This window comes from Drosophila subobscura, chromosome U, assembly GCF_008121235.1.
Source record: "Drosophila subobscura isolate 14011-0131.10 chromosome U, UCBerk_Dsub_1.0, whole genome shotgun sequence".
NCBI lineage: Eukaryota > Metazoa > Arthropoda > Insecta > Diptera > Drosophilidae > Drosophila > Drosophila subobscura.
The window spans coordinates 1,762,615-1,779,933 of record NC_048534.1 but is presented as its reverse complement, the minus strand read 5'-3'; the positions used below and the strand labels follow the sequence as shown (position 1 = coordinate 1,779,933).

General features: G+C 39.8%; 2 long non-coding RNA genes across 3 annotated transcripts; one reads left to right on the top strand and one right to left on the bottom strand.

Annotated features, from left to right (window-relative positions):
• Positions 1 to 1,653: 1,653 nt before the first annotated feature.
• LOC117902032 lies at positions 1,654 to 16,797 on the bottom strand. Of its 2 annotated transcripts, none has more exons than XR_004649355.1 (3): positions 15,808 to 16,797; positions 1,962 to 2,137; positions 1,654 to 1,905 (listed from the first exon to the last, which is right to left on the bottom strand). It is a non-coding gene; the product is annotated as an uncharacterized LOC117902032 (long non-coding RNA). The 2 variants fall into 2 exon arrangements; XR_004649354.1 differs by having other exon boundaries at positions 1,654 to 1,894; positions 15,808 to 16,790.
• Positions 12,278 to 12,670, top strand: LOC117900482. Its single transcript, XR_004649282.1, has 2 exons — positions 12,278 to 12,351; positions 12,429 to 12,670. It is a non-coding gene; the product is annotated as an uncharacterized LOC117900482 (long non-coding RNA).
• Positions 16,798 to 17,319: the final 522 nt, after the last annotated feature.

Sequence of the window (17,319 nt, the reverse complement as noted above, 5' to 3'; positions counted from 1 at the left end):
GATCCTCAAAGTTATGTACATCCAAAATTTAACAGAGCTTACCGGGGCTCAACAGGTTAATTTGATTGAGTTTTTATTATAATCGTTTCACGTTACAAATTTAAATTTTCGGTATATCACCTAGGGTTTGAAAATACGGAGTTATTTGCAAGGTGGGAAAAAGGATGCCAATATTTTGATGAAAGAAATGTTTGGACATGGCTGTATTTTTATTTTTGGAGCTTTGAAAAAATCATTGTTTTGCTCCAGTAGAGGATACCTAAGATTTTGATTTATAACTAAAGCCAAGAGGTACAATGGAATTGAAAACTAAGTTGAATGTGCTTTTAACTTGAAGAAGATCCCTGAAAACTGATCTTTTATGCGAAAAACGTATTTTAGAGGTTGGTCGAAGATGGTCGAAGGCAAGGTCAAGCACTTCAATATCCTCAAAAGTTATGAAAACAATTTTATATCGCTCTGTAAGTGTTGTGACAGTTAATAGACGGCTGACTAGACATTATTTAATTGCAAGAATTCCCAGAAAGCTACGCGTTTGGTTCTGAAGGTATAGGGGTGTACGGCTAAAGTTCGCAAGAACGCTTTTGACTGAGCTGTGTCACAGTGAAAAAAAATATTTTCGACTGATGAGTGTAAAGTTGTATAATATGGTAATAAATACCAAAAAGAATATGTTTGGCGTTCACAGGTATCAGATTAGTGCACAAATTCTTGAAAAAAAAACAGTTTTGGGCATGTTGGGTTGAGCCCTATGAGCTCCAGCCCATATGAAGTGCTACTTCCTATCCTTTCGTTGGAGTATTTCACAAAATTGTGTGGGCCAGCATACTTTTGCATACATTACATTCATATTCCAGTTGAAAAACACCTTTAAAAAGGATCTTTCAACAAGATAATGATCCGAAATACTCATGAAAACTCGCCAGAAATTGGGTTTCACCTGAAAAGATCGGCGTTTTTCCATGTTCAAATCAGTCCCTGGATCTGGTCATGAAAATCTTATGGGGGAATGCCAAAAGCATTATAATAAATGCAATTCCGGCAACCAGAGCAAAGTGAGAGCCAATGTTTAAAAAATGATTGGCTAAAATCCTATTGAAGCTTGGGCAGGACCTTATTGATTTATTCCATGCGGGAGCAAGAAAGTAATTAAATCAAAATTGATAAAAAACTAAATATTAAACCTCAAGAAACATGTAGAGCATGAAAGATAAGTATTAACGGTTTAGATATGTATCGGTTTTTTTTCGATTTTAAAAAAATGCACTACTATTTCATTGAACAGCACTTTTTATGGGTATTTTTGTAAAGTCATGTAAAAGAAGAAGATGGAATGCAAATGTTCCTGTTTCTAATGTGTACATTTCTAGCTTTCTGAAAAGGTTTAACTTGTTTAATTTGGATGATTGAAAATGTCTTAAAAATAGTTTTGAAAGTGGTGAGGGGCGGCACCACTATTTCATTGCACACAGCTGTATGTGCATATATATGTACATACATATGTATGTCAGTTTAAGATGACGTGCACTGATATTATGTTCAAAATTTCGACAAATCAAAGAAAATAAGATGTTAGCAGTACACCAGGAAGTCAATGTAAAAACATAATTATTTTCGATATATTTTTTAAAAATTCGGTCACGTCTTTTTTATAAAATATAACATTGTATAAGATATTCCCGTAATTTTTTGTTTAACATAATATTTTCCCTCCATCTAATATAAAAAAATGTATAATTATAATGTGTATAATTTTTGCAAACAAAAAGTGGAACATTTCCCAACAGCGCAGTGATAGGTAAAAACCCTTCGAGTAAATGGATTCCTTATGAAGGATATCAAGTACGTTCTCAGGTATTCTCAGCTCCGCCTGAATGTATGTATACTGTCAAGCCTAAAAGCATACTTCATGTTTATCAACATAATTAAGCCCCAGTCGGAAAGCTTGCCATGATTTTTACCGTCGGTTTATTATTTATATTTCCCATTATTTGAATATTGGAGATCCGGCTTACTGTGTAGGATCTATAAAATAAAATATATTCATAATTTTACTGATGATTATACTCCTCGCTGGCCCCTTCACTTTAATTTTCGATGCCAATTATCGTCTTGTGTTACCCTTGAATCTCCAGACCTACAAGCAAAGAAAGTGGAATTTCCTTTAGCTGAGTACAGTAAGTATAATTATGTGTCGGCCACAATTAACTATTCAATAATTATATGGTGAGCCAAAGAGGCATTGAAATTACAAGAATTGATAAATTACATTGGGCATTGAGCAGTCTCACTCGCTGGAAATAAAGGTTAAATATAGTCAACAAAGTAATTGTGGAAGGCTTCAAATTAAATGGGTACAGTGGAGTATGGAAACGTGGAATGGTGACCGTTGAGATAAGGCTGAGAGCATTTAAATCTGTATCACAACAAAATTTCTAATTTAGCTCGGTGCAGGTGAGTATTGCCAAAGGTAGTCAAAGCTTGTCACACTTGGATACCTGAAGAGGCCTCTCTCTTAGTTTTTGTAGCAGGTGTTTGGCGCGCTGTGGCTTTCTTGCCATGGCATAATACAAATCTGTACACACGCTCCAGCAATTACCTAGACACAACACCACAAAACTAACAAGGAATAACGAAACGTAGAACGTAAAAGAATACCAATTCCAGAGTCGCCCTGAGGTCAGTAAACGTAAACAAAACGAACGATCCGCCCCATTTTTCGGAGAGTGGAAAAGCCTTTAATAGAAATTGCAAACGGAAAGAAACCATAAATGGTAAGAAAATTATGCGCGTGATTTATGCTTTTGTTGTTTGCCGGCTGCTCGACCAGGCTGTTTTTGTTTCCGTATTGATTTTTCCTCCACTTCACCCTGCCAACGATGTGCGTAAATTAAATTACCGTTTAGAATTTTTTTCCTCTTTCTGCAATTAGATGCTTCGCGTTTGTCTCGACTGAGAAGACCAACGATCACCCACCCAGCAGTACCCTGACAACAGAAAAGAGACAACATATTTACAGACAACGAGCATAGCAGACAGAGAATTGAATTGAAGCGCATTGTGTAAATCAGCGGCTCAATAAAATCTAATAGCCTGGGCAGATTGAGGCTCGGCACGCACCGCACGAAGGCAACGAACGCAGAAGGTGGGCCAAGCCGGCGCGCAGACGAAGACGGGAGACGGAGACAAGACGCAGAAGGAAGGAGTCCAGGGTAGGTGGTAAATATAAATTACTAGACGGGGACAGAGGCCGCGTGTAGTTGACAGTGGAAAGCCCAAATGGGAATTCTAATAAACGTAGACAATGAAAGTCAGCTGATGTCACCGATGCGAATACGTTGTATCCTTGGGGAAAAGTGTTTGGGGTTCATAATCTGATGAAAATGTTGTGAAAAAAATGGAATAAATATAACCAAAATACACTAAATGCAATTGGGAATTGATTTATTTTGGAAGTATAATTTCCTCAGGAAAAGCTGAAAGGTCAGTGCTAATTTTAGAATCCTTAATCACGTTATGGCGGATACATAATTGGTAGATTTGGTTTGAGTTACGCTACAGAATAGAAAGCACAAGTATTTATGGTAGTTGTACGGTTATTTAAAGAGAACGTTAAGCATTGAAATCATTCAAGAAATAAGCCAATAAAAAGAAATCAAGCATTTCCCCCATAAACGACTACCAATTCCAATTAAATTTATATTAAGAAAAAATTTCAGATAAACCGAAGCATTATGGGGAAATGTATATGTAAGTTCCCCGAATGACTGAAAGGAGTACCGGGAAAAATAACCCAACAAAAAGCGGACCGGTCTCCTGTTCATTATCGCAACTTTCTGACAATGTTATAACACTTACACAGCCATCCTCCTGCCCTCTCGAAGCCATTGCTGCCGTTTAGCTTCTGCCGTCTGCGTATTACCAAAGTGAAGCCGCTTTGGCAAATTAACTAATGACCTCATGTAGGGTGGGTGGGAAAGTGAAATGGCGGTGTGGTGGATGATGTGGATTGAGCCCGAATCGGGACGTGACTGTGAATAGTATGGGGAGATTGTTGCCGGGCAGCAATGGATGACGGAGCAGAGGATGCCGCTTGAACGGGCGGAGGCGGGACGTTTGTTTAATTGTCGTGCGACCCGCTTTTTGCTCCGTTTTAATGAGTCAATTTAAATTCCGATGTCGATTACGGGGGAAAGCGTTTTTCGCGCTGCCCCGCACAGCTGAGGCCAAATCGATGTTCATTAGCAGAAGGCGAACCACACTCCTCACACAGCGTTCCCCTTGCGAGTCCTACTCTACATTGACCCCCGGCTGGCTCCTTGCGCTCTTTATATTTCCGGATCGCTTTGTTCCGTGGCATTGTCAACGCAATTAGCAGTGAGAGAGAAGTTTTAAAGTTAATATTTGCTTTTGTTTTTAACATTCAAATGACTTGGCCAGCGACCGACGCGTCGGTGGGCCACAGTTTGCAACATATTTTACGAGAGAGACTCCGGACCGGCCCCGACCAAGGGTCACTTTCATAATTGAATTATTCTGCAAATTTATTATAATTCAAATAATTATAAAGATTCCAATATTTACACATTTTTTTTAGTGGTTTTTAATTAAATGGAAACCGCAGTTTTTGTTAGCTAAATTAATGAGATGCGGCGGCGATGCGCAGAGTTTTCCTTTTTCCCCATTATTTGTGTTGTTTTTGTTATAAATAGGGTATATTGTTTTTGTGCACAATTTGGATGTGTAACGCACAGAAGGAAACGTTTACGACCCCATAAAGTATATACATATGTATGTGTATTCTTGATCAGTATCAATAGCCGAGTCGATGGCTCAATCCACATCATCCACCACACCGCCATTCCACTTTCCCACCCACCCTACATGAGGTCATTAGTTAATTTGCATTGTCTGTTTGTCCGTCCGTCTGTCCGTCCTTATGAGCGCCTAGTTCTCAGAGACAATAAGAGGTAGGGCAACCAATTTTGCATCCAGACTTCTGTATGCTCACACTGTTATAAGTGTATTTCAAAAATGTGCCACGCCCCCTTCCGCCCCCACAAAAATCTCCCACAGCCACAGTTGTAAAGATAAAAGAAAACTAAGAACGACATTCTGTAATTAATTTCCATAGGCTACACCCACCCCGCCCAGCAATGTAATGAAATGTAAAATTTCAGATTTAAAATTTGATAAAGCCGCCAAGGTACAGATGTACTACTGAGTACCGGGTATAAAAGTTGTGACGCGTAAGAAGCGTCTCACACGTCCCTTCTCGTTTGTGTCTTGATTCGCATTGTATTTTTTGTTTTGTTACTGGCGATTTTAATTAAACCATCAGCGTTTTATAATTTGATTTATTGCGTCAACTGACAGGCAGGCAACAATCGCCATAAACAAATGCATATGTAATTGCATATTTGAACTCAATTAACGGGCAACTTGACCGCACAAATTTTGCACATATTTGTCAACCCAACTACAGGCAGCGAGGAATGCGACGACAAAGAAGAGTCCCCAGGGGTTGAGCTGGCCCAGAGGCTATAAATCGCAGCCTACACTTTCAGCTTGACCCCAACGGAGCCGACTCGATGTCGTTGCGACGCAGCGCTGCATGAAATGAAATTTAGCGCAACGGCAGCGGCAGGCAGCAGATGCCTCTTTCCATATGCTTTTTGCTTTCGAATTTTGTTGGGCCCGTACCGAACCGTACTGAGGTGCTTTTATTTTTTATTCGTTTCTCCTTTGTGTTCGTCGCTCAACGCAACAATTTATGGCTAAGTGCTCGAGTTTGGCCTAAAAATATATATGTACATATGAATGTATAGAGAGAAAAAAGAAAGCTATTTACAAACATACATATGTACATAGAAACATGTCAATAAATTACAGGCGCCTGGAGAAGTCTCGGAGCTCCCAGGACCTAGCTGAGTTGAACTATGTAATAGCAGGCAGCAATATCGTTATATAACGACGAACAAGAAATGTTCTAAAAAATAATCTGCAGCAGAGTGTTACGAAGCAGGGAATGCCCTGGGAATAGAGTTTAACTCAATCTGCAGAGGCTTATCAGCATAAGGATAGGACTGAATGAACCAAAATGTCTACACATTGTCCCGGTCCAGGTTGTCCAGGTTCCTCAAGATTTAATTACTTCTTCTAACAAATTACAAGCTGAATATTTAACTTAATTCCTGTATGCATCCACGAACTTTGTTTCCCCTTAAAACAGTCCTCGGCACGCATATGTACATACATACATATATCTTTTGATATAAGTTAAGAATAGGAAGAGGAAAGTTCTTTGAACAAATGGGCGTGGCAGCTCCTTTTTTTAAGGAAAAATCGGTTCTTATTTTTTTTTCTCAAAATGTTAGAAGCAAAATAAGGATGGGAATATGTTTAGCAGACCAAGATTCTATAAAAAAAAGATTCTAAAAAAAAAGCCAGTTAAAACAGCTTAAAAATGGAAGATAATCGAATTTTTTTGTCCCACAAAGCATTCTCCAGAGGAGTTTCCATTATAAAACAATATCAAACTCTAGCCCTCCAAAATAGCTAGTGACTAATACTGTGGCTTAAATGAAATGCAAGATGGCACCCTACTTCACAATTTTCTTCTTGAAACGGCGAAAAAACATTGAAATTTCTCATTAGAGGTTATGATCTATAAATGCAAATTGTAAGAGTTGTGGTCAAATGTGTCATTTCTGACTATATACATTTTAACAATCATTTATTGCTCTAAGACACACAATAGGTTTCAAGGTGGGACTAGGTGGCACTCTATTAAAAAAACTTTTTCAAAAATTAGTTTTCACTACGAACTGATACATATTGAAGGCCTCACTTTGACATTGTACAATTACGAAGACATCGCCAACTACTAGATACCGTTCACATTACAAAACACGTAGTAAAAACCCTACTGAATAAAATGAATTCAAAAAATGGGATCAGTTAATCGTATTTTTCAATATATGAGATATTTAAAATTGGTATTTTTTCACTGCACGTGCTTTTCAATAATGACCGCTGGGTTTCACAGCTGATCTTGCGAAGGTGGCGCCATCTATGAAAATTTCTGTTACGCTACTTTGATGGTCACTCTTTCTCTAATATAGAGCGCCAAAAACCACGTCTTGGTTTTAGCTTTTAAAAATTAGCTTTTGGCCAAGAAAAGTGGTCACTGGGACCATAGTGCAGCGCCGCGTCAGAGCCTTGTCCTATGCACAATAGAGGGCCGTGCCGACCCCGCTCTAAAATCACACTAAATCAAAGACGTCTCCCAATACCCTCTAAAAATTACCACAATCCATCAGGATGTAGCAGAGCTGTCCTCTAGAAAATCGTTCCTTCCGTACAGACAAGCATGTGTGTTTGTACCCTGTACTCAAAGAGTAAATAGGGTATATTGTACGGAAGTGGATATATGTAAGGCACAAAAGGTGTTGTTTCCGACCCCTCAAGGTATATACATATGTACATATATTCTTGATCACTATCAATACTCGAGTCGCATAGCCATGTCTGTCAGTCCGTGTGTCTGTCGGTCCGTCTTGATGAGCGCCTGAATATTAGAGACTACAGAAGCTAGAGCCAACAAATTTTAGCATGCAGCTAAATGAGCGCGTTGGCGGGAGAAGTTATGTAGATGTAGATGCCAGATGTGGTTAAAATGTAAAATTCGAAATTACAAATGTACATATGCATCGCACTAAGGTCACGTACATATGTATGAATGTATGTATGTCAGGGCTCGGCACGGCCCTATCCCTGGGGTGCGGGACAAGGCGCTGCTGTTGCGCTGCTGTTGCGCTGCTGCTGCGCTGCCCTCACGTACAGTGATTCGTACCAATATCAATAAAGTGAAATGTTCCGTTTTGCGTGCGTCTTCACACACAAACTCAAAAACGGCTCGTTAATTGTATGGGTGCCGAGCCCAGATGTACATATGTACAGTTGCGAAAAAAATAATAGCACCACTACAACACATTTTGCGATTTTTTTAAATTTTTAGTTTTTTCATATAGTTAAGTATTCCCCATTAACAAACAAAGTGTTGCCTTTCTTCAAACTTTTGTCTTTATATTTTTTTTTTAACTTTAACTTTAAGGAAAAAATACCACGAATATGGCGAAAAAAATAATAGCACCGTTAGCACTATTTTAAGTGAATATCCGTAATTTCGCGGAATTGACTTTATATAAACCATGTATTTATTAGTTTTAACTAATATTTCATTGTTTCTATCATAAAAGCTAATAATAATCATTACAATAATACGTGGAAAGCTCTGAAATGCGAAAAAGCGCGACCCTTGCAAAAAATTTATGTTTGACGTAAAAACTTACAGAGAATTTGGTCAATTGGTAGGCAGTTTCAATAAATGATTAAAAACCCCTTAAACTATGAAGAAAAGTGTAAAACACGTGGATGAAAACGATCTATGACCCCTTTTAGGGTCAAAAGTCTGATTCGCGAGAGCAAGAAGGTTCCCTTCAAGCCTGCTATCGAGCTTAAAAAAGGAGCTTAAAATAAAAGCGACGGGCTAGAAAGTTTGGAAATATCTTAGACAACATAGCCTAAAAGCCTGCTGCCCAAAAAAAATCGCACTTTTAAACGCCAGGCAAATTACTAAGCACATGATGTTTGCAAGGGAGCATGCCAATTGGACATCCCTATAATGGCGCATAAATTTTAATGTCAGATGAGTAAAAAGTGTTTTATTTACTGAAAAGGGATCTAGATCATACTTAAGACGTTCAAGGAACACCAGTACACCAAAGAAAACCATTAAAAATAAAAGGTTGAATTTAATGGTACATTGACTATAAACCATCATGGATCAGCACGTGTCCTTGAATTTCATGGAGACAGTAATGCTACCCTTTGCAGAATACGAAGTTCCACTCGTATGGGTCTTTCAAACGGAAAATAGCCCCAGCATGAAAGCAAAGGAATGGTTCGGGGCCAACACTGAACGTGTTAAAGTGGCCTGCACAGTCGCCTGACATAAAACCGATCGAAAATCTGTGGTCCGACGTCCAGAAGGCAGTTGCTGATTCCAAACCAACCACTGTCGGATCACTTTGAGAACAAATTTAAGAGTCCTGATCCAAAGCTCCCCAAAAGCTATGCCTGGACTTAGTGGATTCCATGCCAAGACGCTGCGCAGCTGATGTTGCCAAAATAGGACACTGAACTAAATCTTGAATGATAAATATTGATTTAGAATTAATAGTTCAAAAGTTTTAACTAAGAAACTCATTACTTGTTGGTCATTTTTTAAATTTTAAATCCATTTTTCAAAAGTGGTGCTATTATTTTTTTCGCCTAATTTTACGAGTTTCTCTAAAGTTCCTTAAATAACTTTAAAGCCTTACAAAAAAGGTTGTTTTTTTTGTTGTTCCCAGATTTGTAAGAGTCTTCCCTTTCTAAAAATGTGCTTAAAGTTTCCTTAAAGTTAAAAATGTGAGTTGGGCAACTATTTGAAAATTGCTTGTGGTGGTGGTGCTATTATTTTTTTCACAGCTGTATATGCATTCATATATAAATATTTTTATACTGGCTGAGACCGGGTATAAAAGTTGTGACGCGAACAAAGAGTCTCACACGTACCTCCTCGTTTTTGTTTGCTTTTGTTTTATTAGACATCCTTCAGCGTGGACAAACATTCCAGGCTAACGCATATACCCCCCAATTTGTTTGAATGGGCCGTAAAAATAATCACGAAAGCGACAAAAAAATAAATTTAAATTCTGTGTCAACATGCGGCAATGGCCGTGTGAAATTATGCCAAGCGGAGCGACTCTTCCCCGAACAATTTATGCGACACAAACACAAAAATAATCGATAGCAACAGCAACTTGTACGAGTGTGACTTGTGTGTGCTAGATTGCCGGTGCGTGTGTCATTAGATGTACATACATACATACATATGTATGTACATATGTGTGTGTGTGCATGTGTGTTAATTAAAGTGCCTTAATTAAAAAATAATTTTCAAATATAAAAAGTTTTTAATGCAAAAAAGAAACAACGAAATTACTGGAATTGGAGACAAGAGAGATTCCAGGTTTCTCTCTTTATACATATGTATGTATTATTTTCTATTGACTGCCCCGGCCAGAGATTGGCGAGGGGGAGTGCAGCTGGCCCAGAACGTATTAAAAAGTTTACAATTTCTTCAGCAGTAGCAGTCGCAGCAGCAGCAGGGTGGAGGGGTGGTTCAGAGTCGAGTTTAATTTTTTGGTTGAGTTCTTGCGAAAATTGCAAAAATCATATTCCAACTGTTTGGCAAGCCATCAAAGGTATTGATGCTATGCGCCATCCGACATGGCCATAACTGTGAGAAGAGGAGCAGGAGAGGTGCATAGCGGCTGGAGTGCCATTCAATGCCTTAGAGTGCCTGGGATGCCATGGAGACATGGTTGGAAATATAGTCAAAACTGCAACATAAAGCGGAATGGCAGAGAGACAGAGAGAGAGACACATATAGAAAGTTTCGAATGGAAAAATGCAGTTAGTTGTGGCATGGCAATGGGCGCAAAGGCGTGGCGATGTGGAAACTGAAGTGAAATGCTCTGCTCTGGGGGCATGCAACATGTGTTTGCCTATTCCCAGATACCCAGATCGCTGTGGAATCTCTCCTCCCTCCTCTCTGCACAATACTATTTACATAGCAAATTGAAAATTTTCCATGAGCCTCGATGCCCACAATTGAACTAAGGCTAAGAAGGTAGCCAATTGTCCTGCACATTATCCTCTCAACTCTTTGCTTTGCACTCTCCTTCTGGTTCTTCTCTTTCTTTTTTTTTTTGTTGTCTACTTTTTGTCAGGTTTTTATACCCGGTACTCGAAGAGTAAATAGGGTATATTGTATTTGTGCACAAAGTGGATGTATGTAACACACAGAAGGAGACGTTTCCGACCCCATAAAGCATATTTATTCTTTATCATCATCAATAGCAGAGTCGATGTAGCCATCTCTCTGTCTGTGCGTCTTTCCGTCCGTCTGTCCGCCCGTCTTGTTGAGCGCCTGGATCTCAGAGACTATGAGAGCCAAACTTTGCATCCAGATGGCTGTATGCTCAGACTGTTACAAGTATGCATATTCCAAAAATTCGCCACGTCCCCTCGCAAAGCCAAAAATTCACCCACAGCCACAAATTTCAGGATAAAAAGAACTAAAAATTGCATTCTGTAGGGAAGGGCCATGTAAGAACCGAGCTAAAAGAGCGTGTTTGCGTGAGAAGGGATGTAGATGACATATGTAGAAAAAATGTAAAATTTGAAAACAGCCACTAAGTTACAGATGTACTAATGAGTGCCTGGTATAAAAGTTGTGACGCGTAAAAAGCGTCTCACACGTCCCTTCTCGATTTTGCTTCCTTCTGCTGCGGTATCTGGTACTTTTTAATGTCTTATCTACGTGGCCTGTTTGTCGGAATGAAGCTACAAATTTAACACAAAACACACGCGCCATACATAAAAAGCAAGCGGCGAAACGAAACGAAATGGCAACAAAAAAATAATTCTGCTTTAACAGTGAAAAGTAGAATACCGGTGGGTGGTGGGGGCAAACCCCAGCAGGAGTCATAATTATGCTTGGCCCATCGCGCAATAAACGCGGCACGCAAAACATTTTTCGTAATTATCTTTGCAAAAACCCCCGCGAATACGAAAAGCACAAAAAATTAAAAGAAAGAAACACTAAAAGGGAAGCCCTAACAGATGGGAATGAGTGGTGTTGGACAAAGTTTTGATGCTCTGTAAATAAAAGGAACAGTATAAAAAAATCTGGAGGAGCTTTTGGAAGACTAATTTCATTCCAAGTGACTCATTGAAACACACTACCCAGCACAACACAAAAAGAGTATCAAAGTTGCGGCAGAGACAGACACCAACGAAATAACGTAACCGCATGGCAGCACGTAAAACTCGGCAAAAATAAAAATTACAGCGTACAAAAATATTCAGGCAGGGACAAGCCGCCTTCCTTCCTACACCTTCTTATACCTGCCATTCCAACTGTGTGGCAACTTTCTTTCATATTGCTCAATTACTTATCTAAGGCTTACCGAGAGTGTGATTAGCGCCAGAGCACTCTATACTATTTCTGCCCATCAAATATAAAATACCTTAACTAAATGCAATGTGTTCTGCTTATCAAAGTAATTTGCAGCATTTCCACTCCATTGCGAATCGAATTCTATGCACATATCAACATTATTTGCCCTTATTTGTGTCAAACATTTCTTTAGTTTCTGTAAACTATGAAGATAATTTCCGCCTCATTGAGTGCTGTCATTGTATCCATTCTGCTGTTCGATTGGTTTCTCATTGAGCGTAATTATTACAAACAAAAATGCATTTTGTTATTATATTTTCTTAGTTTATTTGTAATTTAATTTAATTTCGCAAAGAAGCTTCAGCGATCCCCGACAGCACGCCCCCACCGCCGCATTGCCTTAGACCACAGAACGATGGCGCAAACTGTCACATGCCGCGCTGGCATTTTAATGCATTTACGGAAAATTGCGAACGCAACTTGACTTGCAACGTGGATTCCTTCAAAACATATCTCAAGTGCATGCAAAACTGTGCACTGTGATCGCAAAGAGGCATAAATAAATTTGAGGCATGTACGATGTGTTATTCGGGGATACCGTTAGAGAAAATCTTTGGCTGGGAGAATTTTGAATGTTTTTATTCCAAATCCAAATGGGAGCAAGGTGCAACCAATAGTAAAGAATTCTTCGCATATTTTTTGATGCATTATCCATCAAACAAGGCGGAATCCTTAAAGAGTTTGCCTGTCATGAAGGCCATGAACATTTTTCGCCTCGGTTTGCTACGTTAGAAAAAGCTACGAAAAAGACACACAAAAAAGTTGTGAATCGAAGAATGAACCTTTGCCGCAACGCGACGGGTGGGCGTGTCTGTTATACATACATACATATGTACATATGCGGATGCGGACGTGTGTGTGTGTGTGAGGGAAAAGTTATTGTTGGTAATATCAACACTAAAAGTGTTTATGATATGAAAAATGTTGACAGCAACTGCAGAATAGAAATACTCCGACTGAGCCCCACAGACAGAGAAGGAGAGAGCAGGCTAGGGGTTATATGGAACCGTTATTCACTCATGTGTGTGTCTTTCTGTTTGTGTGTGTGTGCTGTGTATACGTATGTAGTTTTTATCGCTGTTGCTGACTTTGATGAAAAATATGATTATGTCCTTTATGCGAATGGCTTGCAGTAAAAATAATAATAACACACAGAGATACTCGTACATTCCCGCCTCGCTGTGGCATTCACCCCAACCCTCCCCAATCAACCCTTTTGACTCCATCCTTTTCCTTTTCGTTGTTTTTGTTGTCTATTTTTTTGGCAACATTTTTCGTGACTTTTCTCAGCTTCCGCTGACTTTATTGGCTGCTCGTCTCTGGCTTGCCTGCAGGGTTCAACATTTATATATTCTCTCAAGAATTCCTTGCGCTCTCCCACTCCCACTCTCTCTCTCTCTCTCTCTTGTCCTCTAGCTTGTCATAAGCATGATGAAACTATACAAGGTGGTCTCGTCGGAAAAGTGATCCACTAGCTATGCTGTTGGTAAGTTCGAGTGAAAGGGTTTTGCGTAGTTAGTGTGAGTGAAACGAAACTATCGTGTGATGATTACTTGTCCTATGTTGGCATGGGGTTTAAATTTTCCCGTTATAAAAAAAATAGTTCAAGTGTTTTTTTTTTAATTTTATTTTTCAATAAGCTGCTACTTGAAAGTAGTCACTCTTCTTTTGCTTAGGCTCTTAATTCTAAAGAAATCATAATAAGTCATTTTCTGCGCCCATTCGTACAACAAGCGAGCACCCACTGAAACTTAATAGGCACGAGCAAACCCGAACGCCACCCGAGGAGACCATCTTGTATAGTTTCATCATGGTCATATGTTTGCTTTATTATGGACAACATGAAGCCGTAAGAAATACTAGCCATAACAATAAGAACGAAGCTACAAAAAGCAGACGAGCGACGAACGACGACCGAGGAGCAGGCTATCCATGAATGCAGTCAAACGGTTGTGACCCATAAACCGACAATGTTGCAAGATGCTGCTCCCAGCGGCACTGCCGACGACAACGCGGCCACGCCCTGCTGTTACGCCTACTTGTAACATGCTCGTTTTCACTTGGTTGCAATTTCGATTCCCAGAGAGACTATAACCAGAGGAACGAATGAATGTTCCGTGCCCACAATGAGGGATACTTTTGGTGAAGTTATATTTGCTATTTGAAGTTATATTTGCTATTGTACTTATTGTTGTGGAAGGAATTCTAGTATATAGAAAGATTTCGCCCTGGAAGTTCATAGGCTCTTGAGCCAAATTTCAATGTAAATTTTACACTTTATCTTTGTATAGTTTCCACAATTATACCCGGTACTCAAAAAGTGAATAGGGTTGTATTTGTGCACAAAGTGGATGTACATACATATGTAACACACAGAAGCACCAATAGCCGAGTCGATGTAACCCTGTCTGTCTGTCCGTCTGTCCGTCCGTCCGTCCGTCCTTCCGTCTTGTTGAGCGCCTGGATCTCAGATACTATAAAAGCTAGAGCCACCAAACTTTGCACCCGGATATCTGTGTGCTCACACTGTTACAAGTGTATTTCCACTCCCTGCCGCTTCCTGGCTCTTGGGAGCCAAAAAATGCGAGCTAAAAGAGCGTATTGGCGTGAGAAAAGATGTAGAATTAGTTCATCTACATCTTTTAGCTCTTTTATGTAGAAAAAATGTAAAACGTAAAATAAACATTTGAAAAAACCCACTAAAGTTCAGATATACTGGCTAAGTACCGGGTATAAAAGTTGTGACGCGTATGAAGCGTCTCACACGTCTCTCCTAGTAACTACTTAGTTTTAATTTTGTGTCCTTTTATGGTCATTAAATTATTATGCCAGCTGTCCATCTTAAGGCATTTCCAGCTATCAACAATTAATTATTATCGAGGAACGAAAGAAGAACCAAGGGAAAGGCGAAGACAGTGGGAAGCTATGGCAAAAGGAGGGGAAGGCAGGGATTGAACATCACCACATGATTTACTTAATATAATTTTGTCCTTGCCATTGTTAATTTATGGGGGAGGAATCAGTCCAAGGACAAGCAACTCTCGGCACACTTAATGCCGCAGCAATGTAATAAAAATCCAAAACAGAATGGGTGAAGGACGATGTGAAAGAGAGCCTCAGACAAATGCACGTTAAATATTTAGTTGATTTAATTATGTGTGCGAGGCTGTGTGTGTGTCCTGGAAAAGTCTAAGAAGAAGAAGCGGGAGGAAAAGCTGCGATTAAATCAACTCAAACTACGCCGGAAAATTTACGAGCCACAAAGTTTTTGTCTCTCCTTTAATTGTCTTTTTTGGGCTATCTGTTGCTTATTTATTACAAATGCCATATGCCATGTGACATAACAGATAGAGAGAAAGGGAGAGGGAGAGAGAGCGTAAAAGGAAACGGGTAGAGGAAGAGAAGATGCAGAAAGTTAGAGGAAGAGTAAAATACCGAAAGGCGTTGTTGATATTGCTTTGTGGTCATTTTTTGGTAAATTAATTAAACAAATAAAATAATATGTCAGCAGCAGCAAAAAGCAATAAATACTAATTTGCCTGTTTCAACACAAATGTCATCTTTGTGTTGAGATAAACAAGGCAAAGGAAGGAACCCACACAGACAGACAGACAGACACAGTAAAATGTTGTGTGTGTGTTTTGTTGGCTCGTGGGCTCCCCGAAATTCCTTACCATTTAATTGCCAGGGTTTCCACAGCTGCTCGTAGAAATGTGGTTTGTTTAGGACCTAGGACTTCGACTCCACCTCCGACTTTGGCTTGAGTGGTTAATTGTTCGAATGGGTCTGAGTGGCCATGAGTTCTCCGTGGTTGTCTACACAACTTATCGCTGACTTTGTTGTTATTCCTCCCCAATTCAATTAATGAACATCCCTCTCCTTCAGATTAGTCAGCAGATTGTTGGTTGTTGAGTTAGTTATTGTATGCCTGAAAGTATAATTTTCAGTTGACAGTAGATAAACTGTAATGCTTTGATTATTTCTATTGAACCGTGAAATGAACGATTGCTGACCATCAGCTGCACTATAAGCACTATTTATATTAGATTTTGTCTCTCTTTGCCTTTCAGTCTGATTGAGCTCAAAATACTTGACCACTCCTGCGACTACATCGAGGGCTTCTCTTACTTAACCTTTATATGTCCAGCCATGTCCACCCCACCCCCAGGGCATATCAATATTGTTGGCCCAAAGATTATTATTTCTGGGTCATTACAAGGTATTAAATTTCAGCACCAGCCTTCAGCTGGCTTGTCGAATTATTTCTATAAATTTAATCCCCATTAAAGAGCTGTTATTTTCGGGGCTCCGTCCGTCGGTTCACTCTGCCATAATTGTTGTTTTCCTTGTACCAACCACATCTTTTGGCCTTCCCTTAGGAGAGGAGAAAGCGAGGTTGAGGTCGTCTTTCGCTTGTTAGCAAACTCCCCCGTCCGACTCAATTTCGTTTTGTTTCGGATTCAATTCACTTTTTGTTTCTATTAATGACACACACAGAGAGACAGACACAGACAGACATGGATTCATCCGCTGTGAAGGACATTTGGCAGTGAATTTCTCTGGCTGTGTCGTGTTCCCTTGGATTTATTTCACGGCACATTTAATTCCAGCACGCGCCTGCACACATGTATTTTGCTAGATACGAGCAGATACATATATCCCCCAACTGACGAAAACAACGCTGACAACGAGGACTGCCGCGAGGACAATTCGACGACAACACAAGGATAAACAATTTTCCTTCGTTCCTCCATCCCTGGCAGTAATTTGTTTAATTTTAAGTAGCCGTAGCCGAGAGAAAACTATTCGTTTGCCCCCCACCGCTTCCCGAGGTTATAAGCGGCCTACAAACATCATCGTCATCGTCATCGTCATCGCCATCGTCAGAGCAGTAACAGATGCAGGGTTCTACACTGCTCTAGGGCTTACTTCTAAGCCCTATTCCCTAGACCACTTATCAAGTGTCCTGCGACACTGCCACTTATCAAGTGTCCTGCGCCACTGCCACTGCCACGGAGGGGGTCCCTGCGCTTGGTTCTATTTTCCTTTGCCACCCCGCCACGGTCATAAAAATCAAAAGAGCATAAAAATACATTTGATAACATTTGACGACTTCTGTTTTTGGTGTTTAGTTCGTTATTTGCTTTAGGTCTACACCCCCTGTTACCCGCTATCCTCCAGTGAAC